At 53.2% G+C, this 17,820-nt stretch overlaps 2 protein-coding genes and 1 long non-coding RNA gene across 3 annotated transcripts in view; 1 reads left to right on the top strand and 2 right to left on the bottom strand.

The window, feature by feature from the left end:
• The window catches only part of LOC310921320 (uncharacterized protein), a gene marked incomplete at its 3' end in the record, with an annotated part of 43,957 nt that overhangs the window by 6,245 nt on the left and 19,892 nt on the right, over nucleotides 1-17,820 (bottom strand). The gene's annotated exons all lie outside the window — the stretch shown is intronic.
• The window catches only part of LOC310921160 (serine/threonine-protein kinase pak-1-like), a gene marked incomplete at its 3' end in the record, with an annotated part of 44,042 nt that overhangs the window by 11,234 nt on the left and 14,988 nt on the right, over nucleotides 1-17,820 (bottom strand). The gene's annotated exons all lie outside the window — the stretch shown is intronic.
• LOC310921266 lies at nucleotides 11,147-17,118 on the top strand. The gene is made up of 3 exons (XR_014592100.1): nucleotides 11,147-11,232; nucleotides 16,683-16,761; nucleotides 16,949-17,118. It is a non-coding gene; the product is annotated as an uncharacterized lncRNA (long non-coding RNA).

Genomic DNA, 17,820 nt, shown 5'->3' with positions numbered 1-17,820 from the left:
TTATGTCCTACAAAATATGAATTACCGATTTACATCTGTATATTGTATGTTTATGTATTTATAGGGATTTAATATGTATTGAGCTGTCTGGTTCTAGAATTCTATTTCTTTAGTACTGGGTCTGGGATTCTTGAGAGAGGGATACTGATATTTTTGTACTTGTATATGGGCTGTATAGTTGTAGTAATATATAATGAATTGAATTGTTAAACTTCAATTGATACTTGTGTGTAGTGAGTTGTTTTAGAGGGCTGCAAGAAATTAGGTTTTTTAACAAGTTTATATTTGTATCTATTTACATAACACAATTGAAACAATAAACTAGATTTCAAAGCTTTAATTGATATTTGTATATTTCTCTACTGGCAGTGCAGCTGTAGCAATTTAAAATAAATTTTATTTTTAAACCAAAGTTGATTTTTCTGAATTTGTACATTAGTATTGCAGATGTCATGATCTGCCATCAATTCAATATTTCCACTAAAAGAAGTGTAGATTTGTGCTGCCCAGAGCAATGAGCAGATGTAAAGGTGATGATGGGGGAGGATTTTGTCCATGGAATTCTCCAGCCATGCCCAGAACATGCCCCACTTGCACTCAGGCTGATGGAGGGGAGGGGCCGGGAGGGGAGGAATAACTGTGATAACCCAGTCTGCCTTGCTGTGCACTGATACACTTTGTAGCAGTGACCATTAGAGGTAATGCCAGATTCTTATTTAGCATCATGACACGCTGCTGCTTCATTGCAAAACTGCCTCAGTGTAGAGAAAACCACCTTAATTTCTTGTCAGTTTAAGTAGACGTGTGAGAAACAGTTGCACGGATTAAAACAGGTTTTCTTACCTCATCATCCAGAGGGAATTTTGTCTTGCTTTTTCTTCTTCATTGTATGCACAACATTTTTGAGTTGTTCTGTATCCTTCAGGGAGATATCCACTAGTGACTGAAAAAGAAAAGGAGGATTATGGCATTCATTCTCTTTTAACTCATACTTGCACTAAGCTGTAGCTTCAGCTTAGTAAGGAAAAGGAGAGATTTTCTTTAGTCCTGCAGTGTGGAATAAATGGTGTAGGAACAGCCACAATCCCAGCTGTAAGAACAGTGTGTTCTGGGCCTTAACAGGACATTGTGGACAAGAAAGCACCACAATCTTCATGATTCAACTCTTAGGTCAAACCAGAAGGCAGATGCCTGGGAGTCAAAGGCTTGGGAAAAGAGAGCTGGCCAAGGCAGGCCGAGGTGCAGGCAGGCATTGGGCTGAAGGCAAGAGGCAGCTGGTGCTGCCAGCACGGGAAGGGACTCCAGGCACAGGAGCTGCCGGCGGCAGGAGCAGCTCCTGCTGTCACTGCCAGGGAAGGACTGGCAGCAGGCAGGAGCAGCGGGCACATTGCTGATGGACAGCTGGCAAGTTGGAGCGGCCAGCCCAGGAACAAGAGAGGTGCTGCTGCTTGGAAAAGTAGTTTCTGGCATGGCTGGATCAGCCTCACCAAGGTCAGGCTGTTACAGTCCGGGCCATCATGCAAAATGCCTTCCAGCACAGAGTCCCCATGGCCCAAGCAGAAGCAGCAGCAGCAGCCCTGATACAATGAATTCTATTCCTAAATCATCCAACCAGCCACAAACACGATGCTGTTCCTGTCTTTTTGCACCTCTCCTAGTCTAACACAGTTGTGTGACAATGGTAATCATTTCTTACACAAGGCCTGTGCCTACAGCCTGTCTATCCTGTCTGGCAATGTCAGCAATGCTCTGGTATGTTTATATTATATCTAGGACTCAGTTAACTTTGTACAAGGTAATGCTGCTGAACTTTAAACTGGACTTTAGGGCTTTTCTATCAATTAATACAGTCTCTATTTGCTTAAGGCACTTAAGGCGTATTTTTACTCACCTAAAACTAAAACTCACATTCCCACTTCATGTCTGTGTGACTTTATGGATCTCAGTTTCCCCAAGGGTTTCAAACCAGCCCCTGCATTCTTTTCTGCCTCTAAGCCTGTGTGCACGGTGTCCTGGGAGATTTCTATCTGCTTTCCAACAGGGCTGGGACACGACTCCATGGGTCCCTTCTCTCCTCGTTCCCAGGTCTCCACAGGGTGCAGGTGGTTTCCAGCTGGGACCTCCTGTCCAATGGAGCATCCATGGATCCCAGTTCCCCCAGTGCAGACCCAGTTACCCCCAGTCCCTCTCAATGTGTTCCCAGTCACTCTCAGTATGGTCACAGACACTCCCAGTATATCCCAGTTGCCCTCAGCACACTTATGGTCATTCCCAGCCACATCCATTTGTCCCAGTGAGGTTCCAGTTTCCACCAGTATGATCCCAGTCACTCTCAGTCTAATCCCAGTATATCCCAGTTGGTCCTACTCTGATCCCTGTTCCCCAGTTCTGGTCCTGCTGGGTCCCAGTGTGCTCTGGGGCTCGGGGGCTCCGTCTTGGCTCCGTCTGCTGGAGCTGGGGCTTGGCCTCCCCTGCGGGAGAAGGTGAGGGGGGGTCCCCGGGGCTCGTGTCCCCCCCTCGGAGCGCCCGGGACTCCCCCGTGTCCCCCCGTGCCGGGCTCGGCCCCTTTTCTCTCCCCACAGCTCCTGAGCTGGCTCCTGCTCCCCCCTGGGAGGGGCTTTGGGGAGCCCCACCGGGAGCCCCTGGAATCCCCATTCCCGGGCACCGGGACCCCCCCGCAGCTCCTTCCCCGGTCCCGGGACCCCCCGCGCCCCCTTATCCTGCCTCGACCCTGCCCCGCAGCCCCTTACCTAGGGATCCTCCTCTCCCAGCCCCGGCATCCCCTGTTCCCGTCGGCCCGGGGAGCCCCGGACCCCCATTCCCGGCCATGGGTTCCCCCTGCACCCCCTGACCTGGCACCGACAGCCCTGCGCCCCTTTCCCGGACATCCCGCCTCTCCCTGCCCCCAGAACCCCCTTGGCCTTGGCCCACAGACCCCCTGGGCCCCTATTCCTGCCTTGCCCGGGACCCCCTGGGCCCCTCCTTTCCTCAGCACCGGGGACACCCGGGACCCCCATTCCCAACCATCCCGGGTTTTCCCACCTTTGGATGGGAGTGGGGACACCGGGGACCCTTGGAGCTCCCTTTCCTAAGCACAGGAACCGCTTTAACCCCACCCGTCCCACATCCATCCTTTTTATGCCCAACTCCCCTGAACCGCTGCTGGGGAGGGACTTGCTGCAGAAATTGGGAGCAGAAATTAAATTTAAAAGGGGAAAGGGTCCACAAGGAATTCCTGAATCTAAATTTCCCCAAGTCGCTGCACGTTTTATACAGGAAAAATTGGATGCAATCCCTGCCCAAGTGGAAAATGTGGCCAATCCAATAGTGGGGGCCAGGGGTGTCCCAGGAAGATCCAAGGCAGCAGAACCAGTGAGGATTGCACTCAAACCAGGAGCCACAGCAAAGGGAAGGCAAAAACAATTCCCTTGGAAATCAGAGAACTGGAAGGGATTGGCACCTGCAACTCAAAAATTCCTGCAGCACGGTCTGTTAGTGCAATGGGAGCCCAAATCCAACAGCCCAATTTCAGCCATTGAGAAAGCAGATGGGGAGAGTTATCCATTAGTACAAGATTGAAGAGCAATTAACAAAATACCGAGGACATAAACCCAATAGTGGCCAATCCCTACACCCTTCTGACCACACTGACAGACGAATTAGGGGGGTTTACTGCTGTAGGTGCCTTTTCCTGCATTCCTGGGCATGAAAACAGCCAGGAGCTCTTTGCCTTTGAGTGGGAAAATCCTGAGACAGGGAGGAAAACTCAGCTCACATGGACAGTTTTATCACAAGATTACAAGAACAGCCCCACAATATTTAGAAACCAGCTAATAAAGGAATTAAAAGACTGGAAAAAACAAGAACCAGAAGGAATTATTCTTCAATACGCAGATGACATCCTGAGTGCAGCCAAAACTAGAGATGGTTGCACACGACTTACCCTGAGTTTATTACACTTTTTGGGAGGGAGTGAGTCCAAAGTTTCTAAAGACAAAGCACAGAGGGCCAAGGAAGCAGGAGTTTACTGGGGCCTGGAGATCTCCCGTGGACACGGGCAGCTGAGCAAAGAAGGGAAAGAAGCCACCTGTGGACTCCCAGAGCCCCACACTGGGAGAGAGAGGCAGCTTTCCTGGGAATGGGGGGGTGGTGTCCTTTGTGGAGGGCTAATTATGGACTGCTGGAAAAACCCCAACATGGGGCAGGAAAAGCAGCCGAGAAAAGAATTATCCTGTGGACTGAGAACACCAGAGCAGCATTTCAACAGCTGAAACACTCTCTAGGGCCAGCCCCAGCACTGGCACTGCCAGACTTAACTGAGCCTTTGGAACTTTTCACAGCCCACAGACGGAATCTGGCTCTGGGGGCACCAGCACAGCCTCGGGAGTCCACGGAGGGCTGTGGCCACTTTTCCAGACAGACAGACAATGTTCCCCAGGGCTGCCCAGGATGCCTGAGGGCTGTGGCAGCCACACTCCTCCTGATGCAGGAAGCCCAAAAACTCCTCCCTGGGCGACACACTGCAGTGTCTGTACCCCATGCCCTGTTCCAGCTGCACTGGAACAAAAGGGGGGCACTGGCTACCTGGGAACCCGATGCTTAAACATCAAGCCCTGTTATTAGAGCAGGATGATGTTACCCTGAAAACAACTTCTGTTGTTGGCCCTGCCATGGTTTTGTCCTCCACCTTCATTGACAAGGAGCCTCAACATAACTGTTTACAGACAATTGGGGAAGTCTATTCCAGTCAATGGGACCTGAGAGATGTGCCCTGGAAAATCCAGATTGGGAGCCTTTTACAGATGAGAGCAGCTTTATGAAAAACAGCCAAAGGATGAGGGGTTATGCAGTAACCAGGCAGGATAAGGTGATGGAGGCAAAGGCCCTGCCAGCAGATGTGTCAGCACAAAAAGCTGAAATGATTGCACTAACCAGAGCCCTAGAACCGAAGGAAGGGAAAAAGGGAAATATAAATATCTGGACTGACTCTAAATATACATTTAGTGTTGTCCAGCCCATGGAGCCATCTGGAAAGAGAAAGGACTTCTGAACACTCAAGGCAATCAAATCAAACATGCTGAACAGGTACTTGCCCTCTCAGAGAACATTAAAAACCACAAAGAAGTAGCTTTCATGCCTTGTAGAGGTCACCAAAAAGGGAAAACCACTCCAGAACTGGGAAACTGCTTTGCTGATAAAGCAGCAAGAGGGATTGCAGAAAAAAGGTATTCTCCCAGTAATTTCACAGAAAGAGATTAATTTGTCAGGGTTCAGCCCAAAATATGACCAGGCAGAGCACAAACTAATCAAGTTTCTCAAAGCTGAGATGACAGAAGGTGGGTGGGCTGTTACACCACAAATCAGGTTGTAGTCCCACCCCTGATCCTGCCAGAGCTGGCTCAAAGAGAACATGAAAACACACATTTGGGTGTTGAAAACCTCCTGAAACAGCTGAAAAAGGTAGTAATAGGAAAGGGAATGACTGACATGATACAATCAGTAGTGAGCAAATGTGAAATCTGCTGGAAAAACAACCCTGACAAGAGGAAAAGAGTTGTATTAGGAGTAACAAAAGCAGGGGATCTTCCTGGAGATTACTGGCAAATAGATTTTGTGGAGTTACCAGGCAAAGAGGGATAACATCAGTCCCTGTAAAATACTATATGGCAGACCAGATCAGATCCCAGATATTTTTGGTGAAATTCCCATTAAAGGAGAAACTTGATTTATAGAGAAGTCTAATGGTTTTAGATTGCACTTTGCAGAAGCTCCAGACTTACCTGGTGCTGACCAGCCCCACAGGACTGGTCACAGCTGTGCATCCATTCCAGCCTGGTGACTGGTCTGTGTCAGTGGTGGGACAATGATCCTCTACAAGCCAGTCCTGCTGACCACTCTCACCACGGTCACCATTGCTAGCAAAGGACCTGGATTGGCTATTCCAGAGCTAAGAGAGCTCCTGCTCCTGGAACAACTGTAAAAACACAGACTGAGGCTGATGCAGACAAAAGCATGCTTTAAATGATTTCTCCTCTGTACTTAAAGAATTGTGCACAATAATCATTCTTCTTTGCATGATACCTAACTGTACAAGACAATGCTACTGTTAGATGTTTATTACTGGTGTTTAGTATTTTTTTTTATTTCTAGATATTTATCTGTGGCTAAATGTTCATTACTGCTAGCTGTTCACTATTGTTAGTTACTTATTTGTGATTGAATACCTATTATTACTAAATATTTAGGATAGACACTCAACAAGGAAAAGGCCTTGTCAAGCCTCTAAAGGGGGGAAATGGTGCCTGAAGGTTTAGTTTTCATATTTGCAGATTCTGTGCTGCCCAGGGATGCAGTTCTGAGCCTCATATTCAGTGCCAGTCAGCTCTGCACAGAGCAGGGACACAAAACAAATCCTTTTTCTGCAGAGAACCAAGGACACCTTTCAGGCCCAAAAGCATAAACAAGGGTGGACTGAAGGGAGGACCAAGAGGGATGAGACCTCACAACCTGGAGCTGTAATTGGACAATTAAACCCAATATACAAATGGCCCAAAACTTATAAAAGTGTCAGGTCTGGTGACTGGGCAGCCATTTTTTTGTACCTGTTCTTGGTCCACCCCGGGTGCAGCCTTGGTGGGGCTCCTGTACTGCCCAGGGTGGATCCTGGATTCAATAAATACCTACTTTATTCTCTGTCTCTGCCCAGTGTCTGTTTCAGGTCAGCCTCCCAAGGCATCAGCACGGCCTGGCCCAGGGACACTGAGCTCCAGCACTTTGGGCTGCTGTGCCCGGGCTGCTGCCCTTGGGCTCCCAGCACAGGCCAAGGGGGGACAATCCCCTCCAGAAACTGTAGTTGGCTTTAAGCTTTGCTCTGGAACATCCCCAAGGAGCCACCTGCAGGGGCTGGAGCCCGGCCGGGTGCCCGGGGCCACCAAAGCCGCTGGGGCAGTGCCCTCCTGCCCCGGGCAGGGCAGAGAACACCCAAGGAAAGGCTCCTGCTGGGCTCAGGGCAGGGACAGGGCACTCCCCTGGCGCTGCCACGGGCACAGCAGAGCCGGCCTGGGGACAGCATTGGCATTGATGGCCCCTGGAATCCCAGCAGGGATTGCTCCTCACCTCACTGCTCTCATTGCATTGGTCATCCATTCAAATCATTTCCCCATGGAATTCCCATGGCAGTGGGCTGGGGGGAGATCCATCCATGGAATTCTCACCTGACTGGGATGACAGTGAGATCCAGCCATGGAAATTCCATGGGAATTCCTGCATTCCCTGGTCTCCCCATTTCTGAATCCCACATTCCCATGGGAATTCCCTTCCCCTCCCACACCCACCTTTGTGCTCCAGAGCCTCCCAACCATATCTGATGTCTTTTGGGGGCCCTTCCATACAGGTGTGTCGCAGGTAATGCTTCATCTGCTCCACCAGGATCCCTTTGCATTCCCAGCACCTCTGGGTAATCCAGTGGCACCGTGGGACACTGCAAAGCTCCTGGATCCCAGCTGGAAGGAGATGAAATCCCACCCGTCATAGCCGTACCGGTGGGATCCAAGGATTCTCCATTGGACAGGAGGTAATAGCTGGAAACCACCTGCACCCTGTGGAGACCTGGGAAGGAGGAGAGAAGGGACCCATGGAGTCGTGTCCCAGCCCCACAGAGCCCCTTGGAGCTCCCTGGATTCCCATTCCAGCCTCACAGATCCCCCCCATCCCCAGAGATCCCATTGCAGCCCCTCAGAGTCCTCCATTCCCTCCATCCCCTGGTTATCTCAATGTCCTGGGTCTGGTTATCCCAATATTCCAGCTCTGGCTATCCCAATATCCTGTCTCTGACTATCCCAATATTCCAGGTCGGACTATCCCACAAAAATTTAATGTTAACATTAAAAAATTAATATTTACTTATCATAATTCCAGCAAATCCCTTCCTGGTAGATACAGTAATCTATGAATGCCCTACTGTTTCTCAAACTTGTATTTTAATGTTTTACAAAAATATGATTTTTCAGATGGGCCAGTTGCTTCTACTACTGTGACATAATCATCTTCTATAGGTACTAAAGCCTTGTTCAAAGCAGAATTTGTTGCTCCAGTGTCAACTAAAAATTTTACTTCTTTGCCTCCTCCTCCAGCTTCCCAGCTCTGGCTATCCCAATATCCCAGCTCTGGCTATCCCAATATCCCAGCTCTGTCTATCCCAATATCCAGCTCTGGCTATCCCAGTATCCCAGCTCTGGCTATCCCAGTATCCAGCTCTGGTTATCCCAATATCCAGCTCTGGCTATCCCAGTATCCAGCTCTGGTTATCCCAATATCCAGCTCTGGCTATCCCAATACCCAGCTCTGGCTATCCCATATCCAGCTCTGGCTATCCCATATCCAGCTCTGGCTATCCCAATATCCCAGCTCTGGCTATCCCATATCCAGCTCTGGCTATCCCAATATCCCAGCCCAGCTCCCGCTGCCATCCCCGGTGTCTGCGGCTCCATCCGGCCCCACTCGCTGTCCCAGCGCTCACAGGGGGTCCCGTCCCCGTCCCCACAATCCAGGACTGGGGGACCCCCGGGCCGGGCTCCGACAGCGCCACTTCCAGGGACTGCAGGGAGTGGGGAACTGGGGGGACACGGAGATTTGGGGGAGCTGGGGGGCTGAAAGTGGGAGTTTGGGCATCCAGGGGGGTCAAGAGGCCAAGGAAAGGGGGGGCTGGAAGAGCTGGGACAGCTGAAGGAGGTTCAGGGGCTCAGAGTCAAGGAAAGGGGGTGCAGGGACTGGGAGAGGTGGGATGGGGTGTCCAGGGAATCCTGTGCCCAGCAAAGGGGGTGCCAGGGCTCCTCACTGTGAGGAAAGGAGGGGCTGGGAAATGCAGGAATGGGGACCCAGGGGTCCCAGGGAGAAGGAAAAGGGGGGTCTGGGGGCTGGGAGAGGCGGGGTGGCCGGGAAAAGGTTGTGTTGGTGCCGGATCAGGGGGTGCAGGGGGGTCTCAGGGCAGGGCAAAGGGGTAAAAGGGCACCTGGGTTCTCAGGAATGGGGGTGCAGGGGGGTCTCAGGGTCAGGGAAATGGGGAACAGGGACTTGGAGATGGAGAAGGGAGCTCCAGGGGGTCCTTGAGCCCAAGAAAGGAAAGTCCAGGGTTTCCCAAAAAGGGGGTACCAGAGTGGGGACACTCAGAGTGTTTGGGAAAGGGGAAGTTCAGGGGGTCTCTGGTTTTGAAGAAAGGTGGGGCTGGGGGCTGGAAAAGGCAGGAATGGGGGTCCAAGGCATTCCACGCCATCCCAAAGTCAAGCACAGGGGAAGTCTGGAGGCTGGGAGCCATGGGATGGCCGGGAAAAGGGGAGCAGGGGGTGCTGGTGTTCAGAAACGGGGGATTCAGGGGGTCCCTGTGCAGGATAAGGGGAGCAGGGGGTGCTGGTGTCCAGAAATGGGGGATTCAGGGGGTCCCTGTGCAGGATAAGGGGAGCAGGGGGTGCTGGTGTTCAGAAATGGGGGATTCAGTGGGTCCCTGTGCAGGATAAGGGGAGCAGGGGGGTCCCGGGGCCGGGAATGGCGGGTCAGGGTCCCGGGGCCGGGGGTCCCACTCCCCCTGGCCCCCCCAGGAGCGCCCCCAGCCCCAGCCCTGGAGCCATCCCGCTGCTCCTGCTCACTCCCAGCAGGATCCCAGTAGGATCCCAGTACAGCCCAGTCACTCCCACTCCTGGCATTCCCCCCGAGCCCCCGGGGATCCGGGGCATTCCTGGTGGCCACGGCGCTGCCCAGGTCACCAAGAGGCGCCGGGAAGAGGAGGAGATCCAGGCTGAGGAAGTGACAAATGCCCTGGGGCACTCCTGCCTGGAATGGCTCCGGAAATGTGTCAGATATGGGCGGGAGGCACTGGAGCATAAAGGGGGGGAGGGCAGAATTCCCGTGGGAATGTTGGATTTGGAAATGTGGGATTTGGGAGGACAAAGTTTGGGAACATGGGAATTCCCGTGGGACCTCCAAGGATGGACCCCACTGCTGTCCCATTCCCATGGGAATTCTGTAGCTGGATCTCACTGCCATCCCATTCCCATGGAATTCCACGGGCAGATCCCATCCCCATCCCACTGCCAGGGAAGCTCCAGCCCAGATCCCCCCCAAACCCATCCTGGGGGTCGCCCTGTTCTTTGCCCTCCCCACCCCCCACAAGACTCCTGGGGGTCCCCCCATGACCCCCCCGGCCCCCCCAAACTCCTCCTGGGTCCCCCCTCATCCCCCCACGGGGATTCCTGGGAGTCCCCCCGTGTCCCCTCCCCCAGGACTTTGGGGGTCCTCCCGACCTGTCTGTGCCCCTCCCCCGTTTCTGCCCCCCTGTGATGGTGGGGGGTGGGGGCCGAGTGCTGGTGCCCCCCTGCCTGCAGCAGACCCAGCGCTGGGGGCACTGCAGGGGCTCCCTGGCCATTTGGGCTCCCCTGGGATTTGGGGTGACCCCCCGGGCCCCAGGATCTCCCTGAACACGCTGACGCTGCCCGGGCACAGTGAGAAGGTTCAGACCCGGCTCGGGGTCCCAGCTCTGTCACCGGCCCCGCCCAGGGACCCCCAAACCCTCCCGGGACCCCCAAATCCCCCCTGGGACCCCCAAATCCCCCCCTGGGACCCCCAAACCCTCCCGGGATCCCCAAACCCTCCCGGGACCCCCAAATCCTCCCTGGGACCCCCAAACCCTCCCGGGACCCCCAAATCCCCCCTGGGATCCCCAAACCCTCCCGGGATCCCCAAACCCTCCCCCAAATCCCCCCTGGGACCCCCAGCCCCCCCGGGGCTCCGCTGTCGGAATCACCGGGAGTGGTGTTGCCCTTTGAAGGGGAGTTTTCCTGGGAATCCAAAACAGGCGCCTCTTAAAGCGGCCATGGCAGAGAGAATCCCAAAAATCCACCCCGGGGGGGCGGGGGGCAAAACATCCCCCAGAGGGGCTTGGAATGGGGGTCCCCTATAAAATGTCACCTGACGGGGGTGATGAGGTGCTCCCAGCACAGCCCAGTCACTGCCAGTCCTGGCATCCCCCTGGGCCCTCTCTGCCTTCCGACCTTTCCCGGCTCCATCCCCGCTCGTCCCGCGGGCTGCGAGGGGTTCGGGAACGGGGCAGGAGGAGGAGGGAGGGAGGAAGAGGCGGAGCGGCCGCGGGAAGCGGGAGGAAGAAGAGCAGAGGAGGGAGCGGGTGGCTCCAGCGCTCCCTGAAGCCGCAGCAGCCCCGGGACCATCGGCCCCATCCCGCAGGTGCCCGGGGAGGGGGAGCTCGCCCCAAATATCCCGGGTTTGGGCTCCCTGGGCTTGGGGTTTTTGGGGGGATGTTTGGAGCTGGCAGGGCTCCAAAGGCGAGGCGCAGATGGCCCTCCCTCGGGGGGACATGGGGGGGTCCCCGTGAGGTGGTTTTGGGGGGTCCCGGTGTGGGCAGAGCCCCGGCGGGTCCGGGGGGACCCCGGGTTTGGGGAGCCCGGGAGAGGGCCGGGCTTTGGGGAGCCCCTGAGCGGGAGCCCAGAGACAGGAGAGCCCCAGGAGCCCAAAGCGGGGAGCCCGAGAGGGGGGGAGCCCTGGGATTGCCGGGACCCCGTTGGGGGGCGCTGGGGCTGGAGGGGCGGGATGGCCGGGAAAGGGGTTCGGGGGTCCCGGGGCCAGCAGTGGCGGCTCCCAGGATCAGCCCTGGGCCCCCCATGGCCATAACAAGGGCTGGGAGCTGTACAAATAGCATTAGCAGCAAATTAAAAAAGATGGATCCCTTAGGCTTAGCCTGAGAATGGTGCTTTTCAGAATGGATGGGGTAAATTTAAAAACAAAAAAAATCCTTAATTGTGTCAGAATTAAAAATGACATTACTAGAGCTTTGTTTTCATATTTCTCCCTCCTTTGGTATGTTTGAGAGAAAAAGAATCCAATAAATCTTTAATCGCATTACCTGATCCTTAATACAGAATGTCCTACAGAGAAGGAAAGATTTCTATTCCCACAGATATTTCTTGGAAAAGAAAGGAATGATTTTGAGGAATAAGGTTAATATATAGTAGAAGTAAATGCTGTATAGCAGTACTTGTGTCAGTCTAAAGTGTTTTGGTTTGGTTTTTTGGTGGTTTTTGTTTGGTTTCTTGGGATTTTTGGTTCCCTGTGGTTGTTTGGTTTCTTGGTTTGTTTTTTTTTTTGTTTTTTTTTTTTTGTTGTTTTGTTTTGTTTTGTTTTGTTTTTTGTTTTTGTGGTTGTTCTTTTTGGAGGTTTTTTTGTTTTGGTTTGGTTTTGGTTTCTGGTGAATTTTTGTTTTGGTTTGGTTTGGGGTTTTTTTGTTTGTTTTGTTTTTTGTTTTGTTTATTGGGTTTTTTTTTGGGGAGAAGGAGGTTTTGTAGTCTTCTTTTAGTCATTGCCCGGCACTCCCAGTTTGGGAGTTGTTTGGGTTGGGTTGTTGTTTTTTGGGGGGGAAGGAGGTTTATTAGTAACCACACACCCCTGTGTGGTTCCAGTTTCCTTGGCACTCCCAGTATGAGCCAAGTCATTCCAAATTATTCCCCAGTATGGTACAATTTGCCCCCAGCAGGGTACCAATTGCTCCCAGTTCCTCCTTCTTTCGTCTGCTGTGTTCCCAGTTCTCCCAGTTACCCCTAGAAAACCCCCATCACTCCCAGTATGATGCCAGTCTCTCCCAGCAGGGCCCCAGTCACTCACAATTGGTCCCAGTTCCCACCAGCACATTCCCAGTGGCTCCCAGTGTGGTCCCAGTCACAACCTGCATGATCTCAGGCACTCCCAGTATATCCCAGTTGCCCTTGTAGTCATTGCCAGGCACTCCCAGTTCCCTCAGCATGGTTCAGTTGCCCCCAGTTTTATCCCAGTCCCTGCCAGTACCTCCCAGTTGTCACCAGTATGCATCCTGTCATTCCCAGTTTTTTCCAGTTCCTCCCAGTGTGTGCACAGCTGGTTTCCTGCGTGGCTCTGGTGGCTCCCAGTAACCCCAGTCAGGGTCCCATCACAGAATCACAGAATGTGTAGGTTGGAAGAGACCTTCAAGATCATCGAGTCCAACCCAGCCCTGACACCTCAACTGGATCATGGCATCGAGTGCCACATCCAGTCTCTTCTTAAACACATCCAGGGATGGTGACTCCACCACCTCCCCAGGCAGACTATTCCAGTATTAATCACTCTTTCAGTGAAAAACTTCTTCCTACTATCCAACCTATATTTCCCTTGTCACAGCTGAAGACTGTGTCCTGTCCTTCTGTCAGTTGCTGCCTGGACAAAGAGACCAACCCCCAGCTGTCTGCAACCCCCCTTCAGGAAGTTGTAGAGAGTGATAAGGTCACCTCTGAGTCTCCTTTTCTCCAGGCTAAACACCCCCAGCTCCCTCAGTCGTTCTTCATCGGGCTTGTTTTCCAAGCCCCTCACCAGCCTCGTTGCCTCCTCTGGACACGTTCAAGCGTCTCAAGGTCCTTCCTAAACTGAGGGGCCAGAACTGGACACAGCACTCGAGGTGTGGCCTCACCAGTGCTGAGTCCAGGGGAAGAATGAGCTCCCTGCTCCTGCTGGCCACACCATTCCTGATCCAGGCCAGGGGCCATTGGCCCTCTTGGCCACCTGGGCACACTGCAGGCTCATGTTCAGCCGCTGCTGACCAGAACCCCCAGGTCCCTTTCTGCATGGGCACTGTCCAGCCACACCATCCCCAGCCTAGAGCACTGCAGGGGTTATTGTGGCCAAAGTGCAGGACTTGGCACTTGGACTCCTTAATCTCCATCTTGTTGCACTCTGCCCACCCATCCAACCATTCCAGGTCTCTCTGCAGAGCCCTCCCACTTGCCAACAGATCAACAAATGTTCCCAGCTTAGTGTCATCTACAAATTTACTAATGAAAGACTCAATACCCTCATCCATGTCCTCAATACAAATACTGAACAGAGCTGGCCCCAGCACAGACCCCTGAGGAACACCTCTGGTGACTGTCCCCAGCTGGATGCAGCACCATTCCCCACCACTCTCTGGGCCTGGCCATGCAGCCAGTTCCTAACCCAGCAAAGAATGCTCCTGTCCAAGCCCCAGGCTGCCAGCTTATCCAGGAGTGTGCTGTGGGAGACAGTGCCAAAGGCCTTGCTGAAGTCCAAACAGACATCCACAGCCCTTCCTGCATCCACCAGGCAGGTCACCTGGTCATCAAAGGAGACCAGGCTGGTCAAACACGACCCACCCCTCCTAAACCTGTGCTGGCTGGCTCTGACACCCTGGCCATCCTGTAGGTGCTGTGTGATGACACTCAATATAAACTGCTCCATTACCTTTACCAGGTACTGAGATCAGGCTGACTGGGCTATAATTACTGGGATCCTCCTTCCCACCCTTCTTGTGAATGGGTGTCACATTGGCAGCTTCCAGTCACCTGGAACCTCAGCAGTGAGCCAGGACTGTTGGTAAATGATGGAGAGTGGCTTCACAAGCTCATCTGCCAGTTCCCTTATCATCCTGGGATGGATCTCATCTGGGCCCATAGATTTATGAGTATCCAAGCACCTCAGCAGTTCTCTGACTGCCTCCTCCTGGATAACAGGGGCACCATTCTGCTCCCTGACACCATCAACCAAGCCAAGAGAACAGTTGTCTTGAAGGCAAGTTGTCTTCCCACTGAAAACTGAGACAAAGAAGGCATTAAGCACTTCTGCCTGCTCCTCATCTGCAGTTACTAAGTTCCCTCCCTTTTCCAACAGAGAGCAAAGGTTGGCCTTACCTTTCCTTTTACCATTAATGTATTTATAGAAACATTTTGTATTGTCCTTTACAGAAGTTGCCTTTTTAAGTTCAAACTGAGCTTTGGCCTCCCTAATTTTTTCCTACATGCTCTAGCAGCCCCCTGAAATACTTCCCAAGGCACCTGACCCTCCTTCCAAAAATGATACATCCTCTTTTTATTCCTGAGTTCATCCAAAACCTCCTTGCCCATCCAGGCTGGGCATTTGCCTCGTTGACTCATCTTTCGGCACACAGGGACAGTCTGTTCCTGTGCCCTCAAAATCTCTGTTTTGAAGAACACCCAGCTTTGCTGAACTCCTTTGTTCTTAAGGGCTGCTTCCCAAGGAACTCTCTGAATAAGTCTCCTAAATAGGCCAAAGTCTGCCCTCTGGAAGTCCAATGTAAAAGTCCAATTGATGTTCCTCCTGATTTCACTAAATATCGAGAACTCTGTAATTTCATGATCACTCTGCCCCAGTCGTCCTCCAACCACCACATCTCCCACCAGCACACCTCTATTTGTGAACAACAAATCTAACATAGTCCCTTCCCTGGTGGGCTCACCTACCAGCTGTGACAAAAAGTTATCATCCATGCACTCTAAAAATTTCCTGGACTGTCTCTTTTCTACTGTTTTAAGTTCCCAGCAGATGTCTGGCAGGTTGAAGTCACCTACAAGAACAAGGACTGGTGATCCTGAAACATTCTCCAGCTGCTGATAGAATAAGTTGTGCACCTCTTCCTCCTGGTTGAGTGGATGATAACAGACTCCCAGTAGGATGTCAGCCTTGTTGGCTTTCCCCTTAATTCTCACCCATAGCCATTCAACTGAATCTTCATTAGTTTCAATACCTATTGCATCAAAAGCCTTCTTAATATAAAGGGCCACCCCTGCACCTCTTCTCCCTTTCCTGTCTCTTCTGAAGGGCCTGTAGCCATGAAGTGCAGTGCTCCAGCTGCGTGAGTCATCCCACTACGTTTCTGTGATGGTGACTACATCACAGCTTTGCTGTTGCCCCATGACCTCCAGCTCTTTGTGTTTGTTACCCATGCTACGTGCATTGGTGTACATGCCCTTCAGCTGGGCTACTGATTTCAGCCCTAACTCAGGCTTAGCACCCTTGGGTCTGCTTCCAGGCAGCCCAGCTGCATCCCCTTCCCCCTTCAAACCTAGTTTAAAGCCCTCTCAATGAGGTCAGCCAGTTCCTGAGCTAAGAACCTTCTACCCTTAACAGAGAAGAAGCCACAAGGTCGAGCACTCCCTGAATTCACAGCCCCCCACCCATGGGATCATCACCCCCCATCCCACAGGTGACCAGGGAGGGGGAGCTGGGCCCAGATATCCTGGGGGTTCCCTGGGTTGGGTTTTTTGGGGGGGATGTTTGGAGAATGAAGAACTCCAAAGCTGAGTGGAAAATGCCCCTTGTGGGGACATTGGGGGGTCTCAGTGGCAGCTGCTGGCAGAGGCAGCCTGGAGGAGCAGAGCCCTGTGTCCCCCAGGAGCCCAAAGTGGGGAGCCCAGAGAGGGGGGAGCGCCGCGATTGGCGGGACCCTCAACAGGCTGGAGAGGGGCAGGGGGGACTCCTTGGACCCCCTACACCCCAAAGCAGAGAATAAGGGGAGAAGGGACCTTGGGATCCCAAAAACCTCCAGCATCCCTGTGAGGAGATGGAAAAGGGGGGAACTTCTCATATTCCTGGGACTCCCATCAGCCTGGGGACGGCAGGGACCGAGTAGACGGGGGACCCCCAATACAAGTGTGACCCCCAGGAGCTGGGACAGGGGGAACCCCCGAACACCCAACGGGAGAGACCCCAGACAGGGAACTGCTGGGAGGCATTTTCAGGGCTGAATGTTGATGTTTGGGAGGTTTCTCTGAACCCCAGATGGGCAGTGACCCCTAGAGATGGACTTGGGCAAAACCTTAAACTCAACGTGCTCATCCCTTGTTTTCACCCCAAATCAGGACATCCCATTCCAAAACATTGGCCAAGGGGAGGAGGAGGCTGCAAGGAAGAGGAAGATGTCCCACGACAACCAGGCAGGTGAGGAGGAAGTCAGTGCCCCTTTCCCCCTCTCTCCTGCTCCATCTCCCAGCCCAGCAGGGCCCCCGGCTGCAGGACAACCCCTCTGCCAACACTGTCCTGCTGGGGATGGACTGGGGGGATTGTCCTTCCCCTTCCCTCTGGCACAGAGGAAAATCCCATCCTCTCCTTGTCCTTCCTTCCCCAGACAAGGAGCTGAAGATGGAGACCAGGAGGGAAAACTCTCCACAGCAGAACCTTTTGGGAGAGGCTGTTTTGAGCACCTCCACAGCACAGGAATCCAATGCGGAGGAAAAGCCCCAGAGATCCCTCAGGAGGAGGGGCTCCAAACCCATCCCAGGGTCCTCTGAGGTGGAAAGATCCACCCTGATCCGGGAAGGAGGACAGAACTTCAGCCAAGGCTCTGAGCTGGTCCATGAGCAGCTTCATGATAGGGAGAAGCCCCACAGGTGCTTAGAGTGTGGGAAGAGCTTCAGCCGGAGAGACCACCTGATCAGACACCAAATGATCCACACTGGGGAGAGGCCCTACGAATGTCCTCAGTGTGAGAAGAGGTTTCAGAGCAGCTCCGCTCTCCTCTCACACCAGCGTATTCACACTGATGAGAGGCCCTTCCGCTGCCCTGACTGCAGGAAGGGCTTCAAGCACAAGTCCAACCTCGTCACCCACCGGCGCATCCACACTGGGGAGAGGCCCCACAAGTGTGGGGAATGTGGGAAGGGCTTCAACCAGAGGTCCCAACTGATCAGCCACCAAATGAGCCACACTGGGGAGAGGCCCTATGAGTGTTCTGAGTGTGGGAAGAGGTTTCAGACCAGTTCCCATCTCCTCCTGCACCAGCGGATTCACAGAGAGGAGAGGCCCTTCCGCTGCCCTGACTGCAGGAAGGGCTTCAAGGACAACTCTAACCTCATCAGGCACCGGCGCATCCACACTGGGGAGAGGCCCTACGAGTGTCCCCGGTGTGGCAAGAGCTTCTCCAGGAGTTCTCATTTGACCCAACACCAACAGAGTCACCAGTAAGGGAAGCCCTGTGAGTGCCCCGACTCTGGGAAGAGC

The sequence above is a fragment of the Zosterops lateralis genome, assembly GCF_965231275.1.
Source record: "Zosterops lateralis genome assembly, chromosome: 33".
Taxonomy (NCBI): domain Eukaryota; kingdom Metazoa; phylum Chordata; class Aves; order Passeriformes; family Zosteropidae; genus Zosterops; species Zosterops lateralis.
Note: the sequence above shows the minus strand (reverse complement) of the source record. Positions and strands in the feature narration are given on the sequence as shown.